This window comes from Corapipo altera, unplaced genomic scaffold (genome assembly GCF_003945725.1).
Source record: "Corapipo altera isolate COAL_440 unplaced genomic scaffold, ASM394572v1 215, whole genome shotgun sequence".
Taxonomy (NCBI): Eukaryota; Metazoa; Chordata; class Aves; order Passeriformes; family Pipridae; genus Corapipo; species Corapipo altera.
Genome location: NW_020885008.1, coordinates 116763 through 134857, shown reverse-complemented (window position 1 = coordinate 134857; position 18095 = coordinate 116763).

The window sequence follows — 18095 nt, the reverse complement described above, 5'->3', positions numbered from 1 at the left end:
TCAAAAAACATGTGGATGTGGCACTTGAGGAGGTGGTTTAGTGGTGACCATTATCCTGGACTTCTGTGTTTTTAACTCTATCCAGCCTCTGACTTTCCCTAAAATAAACCAGAAATCAACCAGAAGCCCAGTTAATTACAGTGGGATTGCAGTTTTTCTTCCAGAAAAGGGGATTCATTCTACATGGGAAATAATCATCTATGTCAGCAGCCCCCTGTCCCTCATGGCAGTGGTCCTTGTGAGGACACAGTTCACCAAAACATGCTTCAGGAGCTTCCTAATCCTTCCAGAGATGTCAAATATCCTTTCTTGATCAGTAAAAGGGAACAGGTCATGGCTGAGAACCTTGAAAAACCTGGAGAAACTGCATCCAAACAGCTTGTTTAAGGAAAATAAGGGTGCTACCAAAATGAAATGGGATTTTTTTCACTTTAAAGACAGTGGTACAGAGTTCTTCTGTCTGCCCCCCTTTGATGGGGTCTGATCTTAGATAAACTGCCCTCCCAAGTGTTGCTCAATTCCTGATGCTGTTCTGATCTGGAGTAATTAAGGATTGATGGAAGCAGAATCAATGTGGGGCTTTAACCCTGAAAGCAACAGATAACCAGCAAATGCTTTTCAAAATCATCCAGGAATAGCTTAAAGGTAAAATGTGATTTCCTGCCAGTAATGATGGGAAATTGTCATGGGAATAAAAAGAGGCAGTGGGAATTGGGAAACTCAAGCACAAATTCAAGTGGATTCGGAATTCTATCACAAATGACTTGTACATTTATTTTAAGTCGTCTCAGGAGGAATACAATTGTTTCAGCTACTTGGCTGAAGAGGAGAAACAATGCCCAGTGATTCTGGCAGTCACAGGCGTGTCCTCAGAGCACAAAATCAACGGGGAGCTTTTCATAAACAACCTTCGGGCTAAAAACTGCCTTTCCTAAGAATTCTGAGAAATGCTTTCAGTAGAGACAGTAAATATTCCGGAAGAAAACTCTGGGGTGAAACCACAAAAGATTAGTTAAAACTACAGAGGCATCCCACAAAAGACTGGGGGAATGTCAGGCAAACCCAGATGGAAGAAGCTGGTTCTTGGCCCCAAAAGATGGGCCAGTGGTGCAACGTTGTGTCACCTGCACTGGGCTGGGAATGTGGAATGGGAAGAAACACCAGCTGGTGTGGGACCTTCGTAAGTGCAGAGACATGAGGAGACTTGGCTGGAATCCCCAAGAGCAGGACCCAGGGAACAGCTGGAGCTGTGTCAGGGCAGGCTCAGGTTGGATCTCAGGCAAAGGTTCTTCTCCCAGAGGCTGGTTGGGCACTGCCCAGGCTCCCCAGGGCAGTGGGCACAGCCCCAAGGCTGCCAGAGCTCCAGGAGGCTTTGGCTGATCCTCTGGGGCACAGGGGGTGACTCTTGGGGCTGGGCCTGTGCAGGGCTGAGGGTTGGACTGGATGATCCTTGGGGGTCCCTTCCAGCTCAGCACATTCTGGGATTCTGGGAGTCTGTGTAATGGGACCAAGCACCACCCTGAGCTGGTTCTGTTGTTCCTGACAGGAGCTCATCTCCTCCTTGTTGGTGCCCACAGGAACAGGACAAGGATGTGCTGGCTGAGCTCTCTCTGAGAACGTGCCCAGGCCCTTTGTGAGGTGTCAGCACTGCCAGAGATGGATGGAGCTCATCCCACTGCTGGGTGGAGCTCAGTAGCCACGAGTCAAGCCAACAATCCAGCCCTGAGAGCCCCACACCAAAACCCTGAGGACAAGTTCCCGTTGCAGGACCCTGCCAGCCCAGGAGCAGATCTGTGGGGAGGGGGAGAGGGCAAAATCTTCAGGGAGACACCGAGTAAAGCTGAAGCACAGCACCAAAAGGGTCTCCAGGTGCACAGGAGTGGCTGGAAGGAGCATCAGAGACCACAGGGATTGGATGGGCATGGCCTGGAGCGAGAACGGGCTCCAGGAAAAATTGTGGGGTCAGGCCTGGCCTGTAGCCGACGTGGCACTTGGTGTGAGACCCTCCCACCCTGGCGCTGACCCCTTCCCAGGCCAGACATTCCCACCCAGCCTCGTGATCGTCGGGAAGCCGTTGCCACGGCAACAGTATTTTTGGGCCCTCCTCATTATTCATGCCAGGGGCCATAATATGATCCATCCTGTATTTGTAATGAGCGGCAGCCAGACTGTCTGAGCACACCCTGCTGAGCCAGGATTGACACTTCTGCCTCTCCAAGGTCAGCCTGGGATCTGCTGCCCCAGATGCCACCTCCCCTGGATTTAAATGCCGAGCACTATTAAGATGTAATGGTGCCAAGTGGGAGAAGAGCATTTAGTTTAGACACATCTTCCCCTGGGAGAAGCTGAAAAGTGCCACTAAAGCATCAGTTTGTATTCCAGAATAGTTTGTTCTGGCACTTAAACACATACATGTTATTTTTGCAGGCAACAGTGGAGGAGCTCTATTATCATTCGCATCCTGTCTGAAAAATAATAATTGTAATTGTAATAAAAACATCTTGATTCCTCTGCAGGGGAGGGAAAAGGAAGTGGAGAGTCCTTTTTAAACCCAGCCTTTCTGCCTGTGGGTTCTTCTCCTGCACAGTACTGGAGCTGACTGAATGAGGTGCCTGTTCAGCAGCACGGCTCCTCTGGCTTTCCTGGCTCTCCTACTCCAGGATGAGACATTCCCTTCCTCACCAGGCATCAGGAGAGTTTGGGGAATTGAAGAAAACTCTTTATTTTGCTGTCAGTGGGGTCTCAGATCAGGAATAGAGTTGTTAAAGGTGATAATCTGCTTGAATATCAATACAGAGCATGTCTGGCTGTCACAGAGCTGTGGTTCCAATGTGTAACCACTTTCTCCAGTTTCCCAGGTGTGTCAGGGCTTCCTGTGTTTTCCAACTCACCCTGTGCTTTGGTGGAAGTCCTACCAGTCCAGGTGGCTTCCAGCTAAGGACCTGGATCAGCCTTTTTCCCTGCTTTTCTCAAGGAGGTTGTCAGCTTCTCGCTCTCTCCTCTTCCCATCCCAAAGGGCAGCAGCTCAGCACCCATGGATAACAAATCCTGAATTGCTGTGCCTGTAGGGGATGGCACTGTGACAGGAACTCAGCTGACTCACTTCCCTGAGCCCTTAATAACCCCAAAAAGCCCAGTGCCAACCCCACCAGGACCAAACCCATGAGTCTCCATCCAGCCCCACTTTGTCCCTGTTTCCTCTGGTGCCTTCCCAACCGACCCAAGGATGCTGCTGTTGCTGTCAAAGGCAGAAGTGACAACATAATGGATTATAGCTCAGTGCAAGAGCCAAGCAGGGAGGAGAAACACTAATCCTGAAGGCCCCCATGCTGGAGCCTGGATGCTCAGAGCTGAGAAGCTGCTCCTGGCTCCCAATCCTGCTATTACATTCCTTCCTGGAGGCTTCAGGGAGAGTTGAAATAATCCTCTTATTGAGGGGACATCAAGCTAAACAGGATGATCCCCGAGGCTCCTCCTTGTCTCAGGGAGGCAGGGGCTGTGCAGCCTTGGGGGACAGGCAGCTACAAGAGCTGGGGGGAGCCAGAAGTGCCAAAATTTCATCTCCTGAGTGATTTCTGGGCTTATCTTGTCTCTCAGGGAGAAAGATACTCCTGTGCCTGAGTATCTGCAAGTCCAAATCCATGGGGTGTTTAAAGGAATGCTGTTTGTTCTTATTTCACACAGGTCCTCCAAACAGCAAAAAGCATAGAAGGACTGTAAGGGACGTGTTAATGGCTTTGAGCTGGAGGAGGGCAGGGTTAGATGGGATACTGGGAAGGAATTGTTCCCTGAGAGGGTGGGGAGGCCCTGGCATAGGCATCAACTGGAGAAGAGAAGGCTCCAGGGAGACCTGAGAGCCCCTTGCAGGGCCTAAAGGGGCTCCAGGAGAGCTGGAGAGGGACTGGGGACAAGGGATGGAGGGACAGGACACAGGGAATGGCTTCCCACTGCCAGAGGGCAGGGATGGATGGGATATTGGAAGGAATTGTTGGCTGTGAGGGTGGGGAGGCCCTGGCCCAGGTTATCCAGAGAAGCTGTGGCTGCCCCTGGATCCCTGGAAGTGTCCAAGACCAGGTTGAAGCAATCGGGGCTAGTGGGAGGTGTCCCTGCCCGTGGCAGGGGAGGGACTGGATGAGCTTTAAGGTCCCTTCAACCCAAACCATCCTGTAATTCCATGTTCTCTGAACTATTGCTCCCCACATGAGGATGAGAAGTGCCTCAGGTCATGCTGTTGGGAAGGGCTGTGGTTAACACAGTTAATTCCCGGCCTTTGGAAATCTTCCGTAGGAAATCCCACCTGTCCCAAATCCCATCTGTGCATTAAGGTGCTCTGCTTGCTCCAGACATTATTCCATAAACCATTTTCAAAGCTGGGGTCTTACCAGAAACCCCCCTCAGCGACTTCAAGTCACTCCCAGCTGCTGCGGATATTTGGGAATTTCCTGTGTATTTTCCAAGCATGATTGTTCCAATGAAACCCTGACTGTAAAAATAGCACCGTTCTATTTTCTGCTCTTTTCCCCTGTGTCTCCGGAGTTAACACTACTTAATTTATAGCCATAAATAGATCTTTCTGTCTGGCTTATGTTCTTTTTTTTTTTCTTAGTAACTCTGAGAGCAAACAAAAAACCCCAAACAATCCATCATCTGTTCTTCTTCATTCATGGCAAACAAAACAGCTAATTAAGTGCCAATTCCAGAGTCTTTAGCATGGCAATGACATCTTTAAGCACAACACTGACAGCTGGAATATCAAATCCCTGAACTGGGTGTTCAGTGCTGCTGGGTGATATTTGGAGGAGTCTTTAGTCCTGGGAACGCAGAAGAGTTGATAGCTCAGTTATTGAGATGTTAAATGGAAACTCAAAAACTTTATTTTCCAGGCTGTAACCCCGATTTTGGAGTCTCTGGATGAGCTTTTGAACTCGGCACAGCTGGGAAAGAAAGGGAACTAAATCCTCCTCAGCCACCTCCTGCAATTGGAGGCAAAACAGGCAAAGAAAGGAAGAGCCAGATATAATCCTCCTTGTGAGATAGGTGGGAAGAATCATTCTGCTCTTTCACGTAAGGATTTATTTGACTGGAGCACCTTCTCCAGGTGAATCAGTTTTTCCTCTCACATCAGTAGAACTGGCATGGATGAGTTTAAAATATTTGCCTAAATTTATCCTCTGCACACAGCCTGTTTGTCTTGGCTCCAGCCTGGAGTTTGTTGTCAGTGTTGTGCAATGTGGGTTTGTTTGAATTCCACCTTTTTAGTTCTTCTTTTCCTCTAAAAAACCTTAAATCAATCAACACCTAAAAAGGTGAATCACTGCAAATTCGCTACTGGTGTGTGCATGGAAGGTGTGTGAGGACAGGAATCTTCCTTCCCAACCTCTAAGCTCGTGATATTCTCACGAGATGACCCAAGTAGGGTGAGGCCAGGGGAGGTTTAGATTAGATATTGGGAAAAATTTCTTTATGGAAAGGCTACTCCAGTATTGGACCAGGATGGAGTCACCATCCTGGGGAGGGTTCAAAAAACATGTGGATATGGAATTTGGGACGTGGTTTAGTGGTGAACACGGTGGTGGTGCTGGTTGGTGGTTGGACTTCACAGAATCACAGAGTCAGCCAGGTTGGAAAACACCTCTGAGATCATCAAGTCCAACCTGTGACCCAACCCCACCTTGTCACCCAGCCCATGGCACTGAGTGACAGGTCCAGTCTGTCCTTAAACACCCCCAGGGATGGGGACTCCACCCCCTCCCTGGGCAGCCCCTGACAATGTCTGATCCCTCTCTCTGTGAAGAATTTCTTCCAACTTCATCCAACATAAACCTCCCCTGGCACAGCCCAAGACTGTGCCCTCTTGTCCTACTGCTGGTTCCTGGGAGCAGAGCCTGACCCCCCCAGCTCCCCCCTCCTGTCAGGGAGTTGCAGAGAGTCAGGAGGTCTCCCCTGAGCCTCCTCCTGTCCAGGCTGAGCCCCCCCAGCTCCCTCAGCCTCTCCTCACAGCACTTGTGCTCCAGTCCCTTCCCCAGCCTCGTTGCCCTTCTCTGGACCTGCTCCAGCCCCTCCATGTCCTTCCTGAGCTGAGGGCCCAGAGCTGGACACAGCACTCCAGGGGTGGCCTCACCAGTGCCCGGCACAGGGGCAGAATCTCCTCCCTGCTCCTGCTGCTGCACTATCCCTGAGCCAGGCCAGGATCCATTGGCCCTCTTGGCCCCCTGGCTCATGTCCAGCTGCTGTCACCAGCACCCCCAGGTCCCTTTCTCTGCCCCCACTCTGTCCCCAGCCCATGGGGCTGCAGGGGGTTGTTGTGCCCAAAGTGCAGCACCCGGCCCTTGGCCTTGTTGAACCCCATCCTGTTGGAAAACCTCACACATGGTGGTATCTTGCTGCAGTTGGAGCTGAGGACAGATCACACAGCGGGGTGTGCAGGGTAACACCTGCTGCACAGAGCCAGGAATGTCACAGGATTCTTCTCCACCTGATTCCTTCCCCCCCCGAACAAGAGCACACGTTCCCTGCACACATGGAACTCTGCAAACACGAGTGCTTTCCCTTCGGCTTTTGTCTGGAAAGGCAAGAAAGTTGTTTTAATTGATGCCATTCTCTTAACACTGTGCAATGGGGTGGAAAACAGAGCGGGGAGAGGGGAGGGCATGGGGGTAGAGGAGACGTTGCATCACCTCTGAAAACCTGATCTCCAGCTCTCCAATGGCTGCCCTTAATTAGGGTGGGTGATTACGGCCCCACAGTTCCTGTCAGGGTCTGAACACTTGGGGTGGTGCAATTTGGAAGCTTCCACTCAGCTCCTAAAAAGCTTCTCGGGTGGTTCTCAATTATTCATGGTACAGGTTTCTTCCATCAGAGGCACCTACGTGACTGAGGGAGGGTTATCCCAGCGCCCTGCTCGCTGTGAGGACAAGGAGGGAGGGAAAAGCTCCTGCTCTGTGGGAAGGGAACGAAGTTTCTGCCTTGGCGTTTGTTACAATTATTTTTGAGGAGCAGAAGGTGGGTTGGGAGTGTTGTGATGATGAGCCCTCACACCCCATGAGAGGAAGAAGAAGCCAGGACAGGACCTTCCCCAGCTGTCCCACATGGATCTGATTCACCACCAAGGCCTAGGGTGTTAAAAATGCCACTGGTCGAATGATTGACTGACAGTGAGACAGCAAGGGAGAGAAAGGTTTGGGAGAGCAGGAGAATGGAGGCAATTTTATACCAAAGGAGATTTTGAAATGCTAATAAAGATGCAGAAACACCATCCAGGCGGGGCTGAGGGATGTTTTAGATAAAACTCTTCTCTCCCTGGTTTGTGACTGTTGCCACAGGATGCAGAAAGCAGGATTGCAAATACAAATCAGAGAATTATGGAATGGGTTGGGTTGGAAGGGACCCTGAAGATCATCCAGTTCCACCCCTTGCCATGGGCAGGGACACCTTCCACTAGCCCAGGTTGCTCCAACCTGGCCTTGGACAATCCCAGGGCTGGGGCAGCCACAGCTTCTCTGGGCAACCTGTGCCAGGGCCTCCCCACCCTCCCAGCCAACAATTCCTTTCCAATATCCCATCTCTCCCTGCCCTCTGGCAGTGGGAAGCCATTCCCTGTGTCCTGTCCCTCCATCCCTTGTCCCCAGTCCCTTTCCAGCTCTCCTGGAGCCCCTTTGGTCACTGGAAATAATAAGGAGAATGACTGGCATTAAGGTGTGGGACTGATGGATTTTTGCCCAGTTTGTGGAGTGCAGTGAGACCGGGAGGAAGTGTCTTGGAAAACAGGATTTGAAGTCTGAGGGTTTGTAGAGCCAGTTGTTCCCTGGCTGTGTCCTGAGCCACGTGTAGGAGCAGGAAAGGGAGGTGGGCAGTGGATTCCAGGGAGGGACAGTCCCCATGGAATCTGTAGGAGTTCCACTAAAAGCTGTTTTCAGTACACTCAGACCAGGAGCAGAACCTGAGTCACTCCTCACATCCCAGACAGGACTTCCCTGTGCTTCTGACTCCTGTGTATAAAGGGAGTGAACATCTGAAATCATGGAATGGCTTGGCTTGGAAAGGACCTTAAACACCATCTCATTCCAACCCCAAAATCTTTTTAAATCATCAGGGACATCTAAAACTTACAGATCAATCCAGCCCAGCCCCTCAAGCTGAGGTACTTGGGCCCCTAGAACTAGGAATGAACGCTCCCACATTGCAGTGGAATGCTGGAGTTTCAATAAATTGATATCTTGGGAAGAAAAAAATCTTTTATCACACGGGTTGGAAGATGCAAATAAGTGTCTGGAGGGGTTTTTTTTTGGAAAGCATTGAAGCAGGTGGAGGACTAACTTCTCTTTTTTTAAATCTCCTCTGGTTTCCAGCTACATCTTTCACTGACTTTCAAAACTGGGTCCTTTATTAACGAGAGTTAAATTGCATAATACTGGAAAAGAATTTAAAATAATTACTTCCCAACCCCGTTTGCAAAGCCCTGAAGCACAAGGCTTTATTGCCCTTATCTTAACTTCCTTAACTACTAATGTTTTAGTAGTTAGAAAATTATCCTTTCCCTTTAGAAAAATCCAGCTGCAGTTATTTTTTCCACATTTTATTAGCCCTCCATATATTGATAATAATCTCACCATATTGAGGTGTTTCAGGAGAAGACATTAAGGCCAATCAAGTGAATAATTCAACATTTTAAAAACTGTCTGAACACAAATTTACACAATAGCCTGTGACAAAGGAATCTTTAGGGGACGATCAAATAAATAACAGTCATTTTTCAAGAACGCTGCAACACTATCAAAAGAATAATAGAGACCTTTTTTTTCATGGTGTGCTCTTATTATTCATGGGGGTTGGTAATTTTGAGGGGTCTAAAGCTGAGCTCTGCAAAGTTCTGCTGTGCTGCTTCGAGGCAGTACCAGCAGAAATCCCAGATCCTTCAGCCCTGCCCTTGGCTTTTCCCATTCCTTGGAGAGAAATGTGGGATCATAGACTTGGTTGGGTTGGAAAGGACCTTAAAACCATCCAATTCCACCCTCTGCCATGGGCAGGGACACCTTCCAACCTTGGACACTTCCAGGGATTCCAGGGGCAGCCACAGCTTCTCTGGGCAACCTGGGCCAGGGCCTCCCCACCCTCCCAGCCAACAATTCCTTCCCCATATCCCACCTAACCCTGCCCTCTGGCAGTGGGAAGCCATTCCCTCTTGTCCTGTCCCTCCAACTCTTGTCCCAAGTCCCTTTCCAGCTCTCTTGGAGCCCCTTTAAGCTCCAATTTCTCCCCAAAATCCCATCTAAATTTCCTGTCTTTCAATCTGAACCCATTACTCCGTCTCCTATTCCTACAGTTCTTGTTTAGTATCATATATATTATATATATATGTATTATATCTAACACTATATATTAGTATTCCTTCACGATATGACTCCAAAACACACATAACAGTAACACATAAGTATGTACATCCCACATTTTGTTGACCTGGCTGCATTCCCTGGAAAGCATTTCCCTCTTATCCCTTTTCACTCTGATATTTTTTTGGCAGTCAGGGCGAAAGATGAGAAACCCACACAAAGCTCTGGCTTAGCTGGGCCCGTGATTTCACAGGAGAAAGATTTTGTCTCAGTTTAAGCTTGGATTTTCCAGCCAGTGCTTTTGGAGCACCCTGGATTTGGGAGCTTCCAGCGGCCTTTTCTTTTGGAGTCCAGCAGGTAAAATATCTCCCTGCGACAGCAAAAAACTGCTCAACTATAAAAATGACTTCTGAGCTCTTATCACACAAAACCTGCCAGCTGAAGCCTGTTCTGGGCCTGTCAGGGGATCCACCTGCACACCCCCTGCTCTCCGGAGAGGCAGAGCAGGAAAAAGAGCAGGATGGGCCTTTCCCACCGAAAGCTTTGGAGATTTTTCACCTGTATTTCCCCAGCCCTGCTCAGCCCCTCTGTCCAGACCCTCCTACCAGGGGTGGGGGTGAGCTCAGGGCTTCTTTAGCTGCTTTTTCTTAAAATTGTTGATAGTGGAAGTGACTGGAGTACTGATTTCTCCGTGTTTGCTCACGAGAGCATTTTTTTTTTCACAGAAAAGAACATTTTTTGTTCGCTTTTTGGTAAAGAACCCTTTAAAATGTAGAAGGTGAGTGAGTGAGTGAGTGAGTGAACTCTCAGGTGTCCTGATGTTATTTCCTCCCCTTCACTGACTTAAACCCAGAGTTAAACCGAGTGGGTGGGAAAGTTGCAGAACAAATGTTATCCCATGCAGAGGAGAATTGCCAGTGGGGTTTGTCAGGCAATAGCACCAAATTAAGAGTTTAAAATCTCTTTTCATAAGCAGGTTCTTCAAATGACTGGCTTGTTCCACCTGCACAGTGCCTGCCCTGCTGGGGAGCGTTCTGCTCTCAAGCTGGAGCTTGGCTGCGTTTGCAAAAGCTTTTCTTTCCTTGCAGGATGATTATTTCCACTGCCAGAGCTGTATCAAACGCTGAACAGTGCCTGGGCTATCACACAGTGCTGCCCACCTCTGGAAATATCCAGCTCCATCTTCCTGCAAGAGGGGAAACCGTTGGAATGACAGTTAGGAAGTGCGAGGGCAGGAAGTTGGATGCTTGGTTACAGAGGTGGGAACAGTCACCTGAGGGTCTGGAAAGACCTCAGGGAAGGTCAGAAACCCTCTGTGCCAGGAGTGCTGTGGGACATCCTGAGATCCAGGTGAAAGATCTGGCTGGGACCAGAGGCACGGGGAAGTGCCAAATCTCGGTGCCAGAGGCCTGTGACTCCACATCCTCTTTGTGTCCTCCCCATCAGGCAACTCTGAGTATCCCAGCCCTGCTCTTCTCCACCCTTCCCATTCACCATATCCCCTTCCAGCCCCTGCCCTGCCAAACTGAGGGGCACAGGGAGAGCTGGGGGTGGGATGGGCCTGAACGGGGGCTCCTCTTCTCTCCACCCCATAGTTCTCCAGGCTGTTGATTTGTTCCTTCAAGATTCAGCTTCCATTTGCTGGGATTGTTTTATTAGGACTCTCCAAGAGTTTGGGGCAGTAAAGCACCATCTGTATCATCCATCTCTTCCCAGGCTGTCTTTGGTGCTGCCCTGCCTCGTTTTTCAACAGGCAGTGGGTATCACGAGCCTCAGGATTTGGAACTTGTTCCCTGGCTCCCTGTGCCCCTGTTCTTTCAGATGCATTCTCCGTGGTGATAAAAACCCATTAAAGCCTGCATGAACATGGACTTTGTTATTTATTGCTCCCTCCTAAATAATAGTCTGAGATTTGGCTGCCCTTCTTGCCACCAAGTCGCCTTCCATCCCTCACTCTGGGACGGCACTTTTTGCCTCTTGTCTCCTCAGCCAAACTTCAGCAAGGGCTATAAAATGATGATTTGATGGGGAGAGCACAGGTGACAAGAACCAGGGTACCTTGGGCTTGATTTAAAGAAGGGGGGAGGCAGCCCTAGCTGTGAGAAGTAGAATAATGTGAATTGTTTTATCAAATGGTGAGAGTCTGGCTGCTCCATCAGTGAGGCTGGTGCTGGACACCACACAAACTGGATGCAGAAATGCCTCCATTTCTGGAGAGCTGGCCTTGAGATGACAAATAATGAGTTAATTTGTGCATGGTCACATCAGAGATCACAGGGCCAGCAAGACCCCGCAGCTCTGAGCCAAAGGGGAGAGCCAAAGGCACCAAACAGCAGCACTTCTACTGAAGAAATCCCAGGGCTCCTTTTTGCCCTACAGGGTGTCTAAAGCAGGAGATTATTTCAGCTGTTCATCAGGAAAATGTGTAGGAGGCTTAAGGTCAGCCTTTGGAGTCATGGATCCCCTTGGCTTCATGGAGACCAAAGGGAATCCCTGGATTTACCACAAATGTTCAATTTGTGTAGGGAAACCTGCTCAGATCAGCACAGCCTTGAGAGGGGGAGGCACTCATAGAAAAGTGGGATGGTTTGGGTTGGAAAGTACCTTAAAGATCATCCAGAGTGCAGGGACACTTTCCACCATCCCAGATTGCTCCAACCTGTCCTGGAACACCTCCAGGGATGGGGCAGCCACAGCTTCTCTGGGCACCCTGTCCCTGCTTCTGTTTTCAAGTGCCTCGCTCCTGCAGTCAGTTCCTGTGGAATTCTTGGGAATCCTTCCGTATCCATGTGCTCCAAGAGGCTCAGGGGCCACAGCAGATGGGTGGGAGCTGCTGCACCTCAGAACTGCAGCCCGAGAGAAGCAGAAGGGGCTGCTTTGATGAAGATGGGTGAATTAATCAAATCGATAGTTTTAAGCACTTAATACCTAAAGTGGTTTGAGTGTTGGTGATAAAAGCCTGTGTAAACATCATGTATAAATACTCAGGAATTGACAGCTCGTTCTGGGAGGATGGATCTGCTGTACGTGGTCTGGGTACAGTGGGGTGTGTGTAGCTAATCATAATTTATCTCTTTACAGAGTGCTCAGGTATTAATCAATTGTAACAATAATGCTCTGACTTAGTGCTGAGTGAAGCTCAAGCACCATCTGCTTGGATGGAGGGAAAACTGGCTCGGGAGCTGGTTTGCCATCCAGCAGGAACTCTGCAGGAGCTGGGCTTTGTAAGGTCAGAGCTGAGCACAAATTCAGTCAGATCCGCACATTTTGTACAGACGCTTCTTATCAGATGTAAGATGCTTCTGATCAGATCTTTGTGACATCGTGGTGGCTGCTGAGCTGGAGTCTGGAGTGAGCTGAGCCTTTAACCTGGGCTGGACAAGGTTAGAAAATACAGGAAAAGCCTCTGTTGCCTGAGGGCTGGCAGATCTCGGGTGGTTTGGGGTTTAATCTTTGTGACCCTGAGCTCTCCTACTGTCTGATTCCATCCTGATCCGGAGGCACTGTGTTTTATAGGAAGCGAGGATCACAAAGAGGGGCTGTCAGGGCATGTCCAGGGTGAATACAGAGCTGTCACTTATTTATTTGTGCCCATACTTGGCCTAAACCAAGTGGTGTCACCACCAGAGCCACAAACCATCCCGCAGGAACACGTCCTGCCCAAAGGAGAGCTGGATCCTGCTGGGCTCATGGCAAACCTGGAGCTTTCTCACTTCTCTTTCCTGCTCTCAGTCCCTGGCTCAACTCACCAGAGGAGCTTCTAAGCCTGGCTTAAGTTTAGCCATAAATTTGGAGGGGTATTTTTAAAGTCATGAATGGAAGCTAACCAGCCCTTTAGCTCCATGGATTTGAGCAGAGCTTGGAAATCTCCTTGATCCCTGGGGTTTAAGCATGTGCTTGAAACTAAAATGCACACTGAAACTCGACTTCTATTTAGCCCCTCATCCCAGCTGAAGGGGTTTAAAACACCTTTCTGGATTTCCAAACAGCTTTCCGGATTCTGTTCAGCTGATGGAAACTCTGCCAGGCCAGGTGATGTAACAGCAGCCTCTTTTGACTGTCTAAAAGATGTCTGGATTTTTAAAATGTTTGTTAAGATGGTAACATAAAACAGGGAGATGAAATGTTTTAGAAGCAGCCTGGAGTGTTATGTCTGCTGGCTGATAAATCAGTGCCCTTATCAACTCCTCATGCATTGCAATGGACTTGGCAAAGATTAGCAGAAGATGAAAGGCCTTTATTACCCTCATCTTCAGACTTCTGAACACTCACACTCAAGGACAATTCCCCACACCTTATCTGGATGGAGACAGCATTGATTTAGCTTACATTAACCTTTTAAGACCTATCAGATTAGGCTGGATACATTTCATTTGATAAGAATTTAACTGGAGTTCGGTCTCTGCTGTTCCTCTGTCCTGAGGTGTCTTATTAATCACCATCAGGAAACCTGCCTCCCAAACTTTGGGTGGCAAAGTGTTTTTAATCACAATTTCGGTTCTAATATTACTGACCGATCTCCCCAGCCAGCTCAGTCATTTTAAATCAATTGTTCCCAGGAACATTTAACTTTCTAACAAAAAGTCTTTGTGCTCTGCTGTTTCAAGGCCATCATTCTCAGGCCATCCTCCTCATAATGTCCTGTACAACCTCGTTCTCTTTTTGTGTCTCACCTCGTTGTCGTTTTATCCAGATTCATGTGGTGGCTTTTGTGGAGGTGTGGGGGAAGAATTTTGTAAGATAGGGTCTTGTAGCTGAGTTCTTTACCCAAAATCTGATCTGTGGTTTGATGGGCAAAGAAAACCTGTGGTATTTTATACCCACTTGTCTAATATATGATAAGAAACTACAAACAGGGCTTGTGCATCTTCCGGTCTTGCTGAGGCCACTCATATGTGTGGTGGTACCTGAGGACTCTTTTTTTGACCCACAAGAAGCACAAAAAGGCAACTAATGCCCCCAGAACAGCAGCAAAGCCCCGTGGCTGGGCTGTGTGTGAGCCCTCTGGGCAGGATGGTGCTGGCACGGGCTCAATTTGAGGAGAAAAACATCCTCACCATGTCTTGAACTCACAGTTCCCATCAAAGGAACTGCTGAGGAAGGGGAAGAGTCGCAGTTTAGTCCCAAAACTGAGGCTTCTGCTGGATCCTGCCTGTTTACTATGGATGTCCCTACCTGATCAGCACCAGATAAGGGGGTGAGTATGTTAATAAGGGACCAGCGCTCTGGCACAAAAGCGCTGTTTAGGTCCAGTACTTGTTAAAGCGACGCATTTAAAACACGCTTTGGTTAACCCGAGCTCCTGCTGCTGCTCCTCGGGTTCATCAGCCCGGTCAGGAGCGATCTGTGGACTCGGCGAGACAACCAAACCCCGGGGAGCAGCGCCGTGTGACACCCTGGGACGCTGGCGGAGGTTTCTCGGAAGGGAGCAGCTCCCATCGCCCGGGAGAGGAAACGCTGCTCATCCATCCCCCTGGGAATTAATTACGGCAGTCGAGCTGCAAGCGGAGCTTTGGCACCGCGCTGTCCTCTGCCGTGCTCAGCGAGGGGATTGATGGGCTGTTCTGCTCCTTCCCGCAGATTAGCGAGCCCATAAAGAGAGAAAACAAAAGAGGCAGCCCCCATAAAAACAACCGAATAGTGAGGAGATCAAAAGTAGCACGGCACAGGAACATAACTATATGTCACTGGCTGCAGGTGGCATTAAAGATGTGGAGGGTTTGTCCTCATGGAGATTGGAACAAGAACAGTAAACACCACGGAGCTAATCTTGGCTCAAGATAAAATATTTACAGTGGCTGTAGGAAGGAAAAAAACACAATGGGAGTGGGTTGAGAGGGCAAAGGGGCATCAATATTCCTGGGAAACGGGGTAAATTGCTCTCCAATGATGTTGATACGTTTTTATAGGCATTTAATTTTAGTGTAAATATGGTATAATCCCTAAGGGATCTTGGGGGCTGGGAGGGGAAGCGGGAGTTAAAACCAGAATGGGAGATAATAAAATACATTGGAATACATAGAATACAACTGGAATCCACTGTCTGGCCCTGATGTGAAATTTTATGGCACAGCTGAGGCTTTTCCTCCCCAAAAGGCAAGAAGAGGGTGTTTTGTCCGTGCTGAGCATCAGGAACAGTCCTGGGTGTTGTTCTTGGAGTTGTGCCCTCCAGCTGTGCCCACCCCATGTCCTGGGAGCTGCTGCTCCTCCAGGGAGTTCATTATCACCTCTCCCTTGGATGTTTCCATGCCAGTATTGCAGCTGATGACCTCTCTAGTGTGCTGATGGACAACTGGTGAGTGAGGGATCCCTTTGAGCCTTTAGCTGGCATTTTCCACCCAGGATGTCATGGTTTTGGGAGCAGAACAGGGATGTAACCCCACCAACAGCTCCCATTGCAGGCAGACAGGCTGGGATTGTTTCCAAATTCTGCCTGGGAAGCCTTCTGGGTTTTCCAGCACTCAGGAGAGAAAAGCTAGGATGGAACAGTTCCTCAGTTTACCAAAGTTCTGCAATTTCTGGGCACTGGGATCTCCCTGGGCAATGCTTTCTTTGACCATGAGGGAGTACTGGTGGGATCACTGCTGGGCAAGTTGTGGTAATTATTAGTTGGATATTGGGATAAATAGTTCCCTGTGAAGGTGTGGAGGCCCTGGCCCAGGTTGCCCAGAGAAGCTGTGGCTGCCCCTGGATTCCTGGAAGTGTCCAAGGCCAGGTTGGAGCAACCTGGGCTGGTGGAAGGTGTCCCTGCCCATGGCAGGATGATCCTTAAGGTCCCTTCCAACCCAAACCATCCATGATTCTATGAAACCAAGACCATATTAACTGAACAGGAAACTCTACTGGTTTGCTCCCCTTGGAGGACTCAGTGAGGGTTTTAAGGAAGTCAAAGCTTTGGGGAAGGTGTGACAGGTCAGTGGCCCAGATTCAGTGCTGCTCCTCTGTGTCAGTGCAAAGTCAGATTGCTGAGGTTCAAACATCCCAACAGGCTGGTGTGGAGAGGAATCCAGCTGGGAATTTTGCACTGTCATGGGAGCACTCAGGTATCATGCTCTATTAGCTGAGCTTGGTGACTCTCAGCTGCAGAAAACAACTTATCGAGCAGCTCGAACCAGTCTGGAAGGAAACGTTTCACCACAGCCTGCTGCAAACAGGCACTGCTCTGTAAAACAGAAATCAGGGATTGTTAGAAACTCCCTCTCAGCCCAGCCTGTGCTAAATCTTTTTACAGCTGCACTTATTGCTGAGACTTAAACAATTTACCTGCCCAGCCTGGCCCTTCTACCTCAAAGACTGCACGCAAGGGCAAATCTAAACCTTTGTGTCTAAAATCTCAATAAAGAGAAGATGAACAAGAATGTACTAATCCTTGACTACTAAATTTATGAACTTGCCAGAGTTAACCTTTTGTTTTATTGCCTTTATGGCCACGCTGTAAAATACAGCCATTGTAAAACACCTGGAAGGGTTGGATTCCTGAGGATGAAGATACATCCCGGGGAAGAGAGGGGCTGACACGGTGGTTTCTCTCTGTTCAGACATGTAATATAGATGAGAAATGTGATGACAAACTTATGTGACTCAAACTTGCTGCTCCTCGTGGTCCTGGAGGGCTTGGCTGTGCTCTGTGGAGTTCAGGACGTGCTCTGTGCCATTCCACACTTTAATATGGGTTTAATAGTGGTTTATACTGTGCCATAAAGGGTCTAAAGGCTGTGAGGGGTAACTCTGAGACCTCGTGGGGGAAAGGAGGGAATAGGATTTATAAATCATAAATTCAGCAATGTCTTGCTGTGCTTCTGTGCTTGTAAGTCTGAAGCCAAAGGTATAGGAAAAAAATAATTTATCTGCATGATCTGTGGTTGGATTTTGGGTTATCTAAGAGAGTCAGGTCTGCAAGAGCTCTGCATGTTAGTTGGGGATCCCATGGTAATATGGAGCTGAGTTGAACGTAAATGCAGGTTTTTGAGCTCCTCACCCTGGCAAAGGGTGAGTTCTGCTTTGGGGTCTCTGGGGTGTGCTCCTATTTGCAACCAGCACTGTGATGGTGCTGAAAAACCCCTTTGCTGGCCTCGTTCCTGGGGCTGCATCTCCCAATCTGTGTGAAGCACTCCTTGAACTCATGGCACCAAAACTGGCAACAACTCAGCTTGTATAAGCCAAATTCTGCTGCTTTCTGCCCCAGCCAGCTCAGCACGTCCTCCAGAGCTCCTCAGCCTGAGCTGGAATCACGAGGGCTGGGTGGAACCTGCAGAACCCAGAGGTTTGTCCACATCCCCCTGGGTGGGAAGTAAAGCTCTAGAAATTACCAGGAGACACCTGAGCTGAATCAGAAGCCCTCTGAGGGGAAAAGTGTGTGTTTTCTTCTAAGCTGAAGAGGGTTTTTAATTGAGGTTTTCAGTCCAAACCAGCCAGAAGATGCCCCCAGTTTGCCAGGGCATTTCCAGGAGCGTGCAGGCCATCCCTCACTTCCAATCCTGACAGAAGGAGTGGCCCAGCCCAGGATTCTCACCTGCCTATTGGAGCAGGCAGGAATGAGCTCCACAAACCTCATCACAACCACCTGCTGGGCTATTTCCATGCCCTTTTCAGGATGGGATGAGTTCCAGCACCAAGTGTGGCACCGTGGGCACTGTCCTTGCTGACAGCTCTGGGTTAGGAATGGCCATAGAGCCATTTCTGGGCTGAGATGGCACAGGAAGGTCTGAAATCACTGCAAATTAACTCCATTTCTGGGTGTTTTTTCACTTCCAGCACTGGACAATC